This window comes from Nycticebus coucang, chromosome 1, assembly GCF_027406575.1.
Source record: "Nycticebus coucang isolate mNycCou1 chromosome 1, mNycCou1.pri, whole genome shotgun sequence".
Lineage (NCBI taxonomy): Eukaryota > Metazoa > Chordata > Mammalia > Primates > Lorisidae > Nycticebus > Nycticebus coucang.
In genome coordinates, this window is record NC_069780.1 from 133136539 (window position 1) to 133142099 (window position 5561).

The following is a 5561-nucleotide window of genomic DNA, read 5'->3' on the forward strand; positions in this document are numbered from 1 at the left end:
CCAAGGGATAGCTGTGGAGAGGATAACATTTTCCTGCAGGCTGCTGCAGCCAGTACTAGCAACTCAGTGCTTAGAAGCGGAATTGTTAACATTTCAGTTTTAACATCGTTTATACATTCCTGTTATTCTTTCAACCATATCTTATGGTCAAAGCAGTAGGCAGTAAAGTTCTGACCAGTGCTATTTAACAATTAAATGTGAATGTGCATCCTTGATAAACTTCTCTTACGGTTCCCATTTCTTTTGCCTCTTTTCCATTTTTAGCAAATTTACAGTGTCCAATTCAGGTGCATTAAATAGGATAACAGACAGATGCTGCTAATGTCACTGGGTAAAACATGAAAGAGAAAAGCTTAATGTTCCCCAATGACCATTCGCATGAAAAGACAATAGGTACCATAATTCTTACTGGGAGGGGTCATATGCACCAGCTCACACATTTGCATATAAACTGGTTTCTATCAGAATAGTATGGAATGGAACTCAAGAGTGTGAAAATATCGCTTCTTGGCCTTTTGGCTAAGATCAAGTGAAGAGTGTGAAAGTACATTCCTATTACACAGAACTAAAACAAGATGTTTCTGGTCTCATGAATGAAAATAAAAAACATCTAAGAACAGGAATGTGACAGATATTGATGGGTGTCTGTCAGTATTCATTCTCCTGCCTTACCAGTGGTATCCTGATTTTGAATGGGGTAGAAAGTGGTCAGCTGATAAACCACATTTCCCATCCTTCAGTGAAGCTGACAGTATCTGTGTGATAGAGTTCTGACCAAGGAGATGAAAGTGCAAGTCACTGGGCCAGGCTCTCAGGAGTTCACTATAAAGGGACCAGACTCAGCCTGCAACACCTTTTTCCCTTTCCCTTTTCTCCGCCTGGAATTCAGAGGTGATACCACAGAAGAGGCCGCCATCTTATAATTAGAAGGCAACAAAAATGAACCTGGACTGCCTACCTCCAGACTTCTTGTTAGGTTTAAAACGTAAATCCTTATTGGTTTAAAATTTAAATCCTTGTTTGTTTAAGCCAACTGCAGTCCAATTGTGTCATATACAACTATATACAAATGCCTACCTAATTTAAGGAATAACTAAGATTTCCATTTATATTTTCCTATACTCATCTATTTATGAATACCTATTATTCCTAGCAAGCTAAGATGTTTAGAGAGAGCTCTCACTCTCTAAAGAGGGGGAGTGGGTAGGGAGAAGCAATGAGGGGGAGATGGATACGGAGCTGGTAGTAGAGTGGTGGGTCTGGAGCCAGGCTAATTGCATTAGAATTCAAGCTCTGCTACCCTGATTCAGTTCACTTATTCATTCAACAAATATGAATTGAGCACATACTATGTGCCAGGCACTGTTCAAAATTCTTAGAAATAAAAATTACTTAACCTCTCGGTGCCTTGTTTCCTCATTAGCTGCTATGGCTTGGATGTGGTTTCTTTGACCCCACCAAGTCTCATGTTGAAATGTGATCCCGTGTTGGAGGTGGGACCTGGTGGGAGGTGTCCAGGTGATGGGGGTGGATTCCTCATGAATGGTTTCATGCTATTCTCACGGGAGTGAGTAAGTTCTCACTCGTGGTTCCCATGAGACCTAGCTGTTGTCACCTCCCCCCTTTCTCGCTCTCTGTGGCTTTTCTCTTGCCACGTGATCTGCACACACTGGCTGTACGTTCCCTTTTGCATGAACAGATGCACCCTGAAGTCCTCCTCAGCCACAGATGGAGGCACCATGCTTCTTGTACAGCTCCAAAACCATAAGCCAAATAAACCTCTTTTCTTTATAAATTACCCAGCTTCAGGTAGTCTTTTACCACAACACAAAACCACAAATAGTCTAAGATATTAATTAAGTGGAGATAGTGATAGGACCTACCTTATGGGGTTATTATAAAGATTAAATGAACTATTATTTGTAAATACTTTGTGCAGTACATGGCATCAGCTAAGGTTTCAATAAATAGCAACTATCGTTACTAAAAATAATTTGTAAAAATATTAACACAGGGCTAGGTGCCCGTAGCTCAGTGGTTAGGGTGCCAGTCACATACACCGGGGTTGGCAGGTTCAAACCTGATCCAGGGCTGTTAAACAACAATGAACTTTTATTTCATTGCATTGTGACAGGCGCCTGTAGTCCCAGCTACTCGGGAGGCTGAGGCAAGAGAATTGCTTAAACCCAAGAGTCAGAGGTTACTGTGAGCTGTGATGCCACAGCACTCTACCAAGGGTGACATACTGAGACTCTGTCTCAAAAAAAAAAAAAAAAAAATTAACACAGGAAAAACAAATTTAGTATTAATAGTGGAAAATATCAAGCTGTAAAGTGGCACTATCTCATTTTTATCTTGGGAAAGACACATGTCCATTTAGTAAGACTGAAATGATATACAATAAGATGTTAACAAGTTATCTCTGAGAGGCATAATTATGATGACTTTAATATATTTCTTTTTGCCTCTTTATATTATCTAAATGTTCATAGGAATAGATGCTGTTAGCTGAGTGAACATGTATTCCTCTTGCAACATAACTAATAACTTTTTTTCTAAGTTGCACACACAACCCCCACAAAAGAAATATTGCTAGATAGGGTCATGGAGCCTGACCATGCTCATGTGAGTTGGGCTCCCTCCTAAGGAGACAGGGCAGCCTCATTGTCCATAATACTATGAAGAAGTCACCCATATGCTCAAGTTCAGGCTGTCACTGCTGAGGGGGACAGAGAAATGCACATTGAGGGGCAAAATATCCTCTGCTGTAAGTGGGAAATGAGTCAAAAAGAATTCCTTCATATGTTAGTTGGGAGAACTGAAGGCCTAACTAGGACTACCCCAAACAAATGTGAGTGCACTGAAAGAAAAGGACATGGTAACAGTGAAATAATTAATAAAATAAGTAGGGAAAAAAGGGAAATGAGGATGGAACTGAAAATAGCATTAAAAAAAGATATAACATACTTGGAAAGAAGATATGCTCCAAGAAACAGAAGTATAGGATAATAAATCTTTCCTGTCCTTAAAAAAATTCTCCACACTTGGGAACATTCAATAAAGCATTAAAGAGCACTATCAGGGCGGAGGCAAAGTGGCTCATGCCTGTAATCCAGCACTGTGGGGAATCACTTGAGGCCAGGAGTTCAAGATTAGCATTAGCAACATAGCAAGACCCCATCTCTATACAAAAAATATGTTTTAATTAGAGAAGTATGGCTATACATACCTGTAATCATAGCCACTTGGGAGGCTGAGCCAAAAGAATCACTTGAACCCAGGAGTTTGAGGCTGCAGTGAGCTATGATCATGCCACTGCACTCCAGCCTGGGTGACAGAGTGTTTCTTTTCTAAAACAATAGAAAAGAAAAAGAAATAAAAGGTGACTATCCCATGATAGATGGTGTAATTTAATTTTTTAAAGTGAGATTGCAGAATAAAGGAAAAAACTTAAGAATAAAAACAATACCAAGTAATAAGCTAAATTAAAGACCAACCAATAGGCCGGGTATGGTGGCTCACACCTGTAATCCTAGCACTCTGGGAGGCCGAGACAGGTGGATTGCTGGAGCTCAGGAGTTTGAGACCAACCTGAACAAGAGTAAGACCCAGTCTCTAAAAATAGTCACGCATTGTGGCCACGCCTGTAGTCACAGCTACCTGGGAGGCCGAGGCAAGAGAATCACTTGAGCCCAAGAGTTTGAGGTTGCTGTGAGCTATGATACTACAGCACTCTACCAAGGGCAGCAAAGTAAATATCTCAAAAAAAAAGCTGGGTGGGGGGGGGGGAACCAAGCAATAAGCTAAATGCAGAAAAAAACATAATTGTAATGTCAGAAATCCAAGTCCTCTTGGACACCTTGGGAAAAAATCACACTAGTGAAGAGACAAACAGAACTGGGTCCTTAGCCCACACCTTCCACCCAAACCTGTACATAACAAAAATCACAATATAATGTAACCACTGTAAATGTCATAAAGAATGGTTTAGGGGTGAAGAAAATGTTCTAAAACCAGATGTGGTGATGGCTGTATAGCTCTGAATCCATGAAAAGTTATTAAATTGCACATTTACAATGCGTGAACTTGGTGGTATGCAAATTATACCTCCATAATTTATTGTAGGTGTAAATAAAAGGTGAAACTAAAATCATTAGAAGAAAACATAATTCATAATTTTTATAATTTTAAATTGAAAAAATATTTCTAAGCATGACACAGAACACAGAAAGAACCACAAATTTAAAACGTATGTCTGGTTTGGGACATATGGTCTGGGCAAGGATCACATCAAGGTAAAAAGCTTTTTCACAGCAAAGGAAATGATCAATGAAAGGGAGAGATAACCCACAGAATGGGAGAAAATATTTGCAAACTACCTATCTGACAAAGGATTACCAACTAGAATAAATAAGGAGTTCCAACAATTCAAGAGGAGAAAAGTCAAATAATCCAAATAAAAATGAGTAAAAGATTTGAATAGACATTTCTAAAAGAAGACATACATAGAAATGGCCAATGGGTATATGGAAAAAAATACTCCACATCATTAGTTATCAGAGAAATGCTAGCCAAAACTACAATGGGATGATATCTCACTCCAGTTAAAATGGCTTTTATCAGAAAACAGGCAATGAGGCTCTAGTGAGAGGATTGCTTGAGCTATGGCGTTCAAGACCAGCCTTAGCAAGAGTGAGATTTCATAACTACCAAAAATAGAATTAGACAGGTGCCATGGTGTGCATCTGTAATCCCAGCTACTCCACTACTGGAGAGACTGAGACAAGGCAAACTCCTTGAACCCAGGAGTTTGAGTTGCTGTGAGCCATGATAATACCGTACTCTAGCCTGGGCAACAGAGTGAAATTTTGTCTCAGAAAAAAATAAAAAATACATATATAGTTAGATAGATAGAATCCACAATATCTGATAGTGCAACAAAGTGACTATAATCAACATTAGGGTATACTTTAAATTAACTAAAAGAGTGGTATTAGAATTGTCCTAATACAAAGAAATGATAAATATTTAAGGTGAAGGATACTCAATTGCCCTGATTTGATTAATACACATTGTATACCTGTATTAAAACATCACATGTGCCCTATAAATACAGTATATACAACTTTTATGTACTTATAACAAGTAAAAATTTAAAAAAGCTTTAAACATATGTCTGGATAAAAAGTAAAATGTAAAATGTAAAAATAAAATAAAAAAGAATAAATAAAATTTAAAGAAGGGCAAACTGAAAAAAATGTACAAGGTATACATATCACAGAACTAATTTCTCTTGTACAATCAATAACAATAAAACTAATAATATTCCTATATATACATATCATTTCTGTGTCCATCCCATCTCCACACATGATCAACTGATTATTAATAATTTATTATCACTAATTCATACCAAGTATTACCAATCTAATAGCAAAATCATAAAATATGCTCCAAAAGTAGAAAGCTCTTCAAATACTGTGAAGCATCAGCATTTGCCCGGAGCTTGTTAGAAATGCACAATTTTAGGCCCCATCCCTGCCCTCCTCAATCAGAATCTG

At 38.1% G+C, this 5561-nt stretch overlaps 1 pseudogene; it reads left to right on the forward strand.

Moving 5' to 3' along the window:
• The first annotated feature begins 499 nt into the window (after positions 1–499).
• Positions 500–664, forward strand: LOC128591774 (uncharacterized; annotated as a pseudogene).
• The last annotated feature ends 4897 nt before the right edge of the window (positions 665–5561 follow it).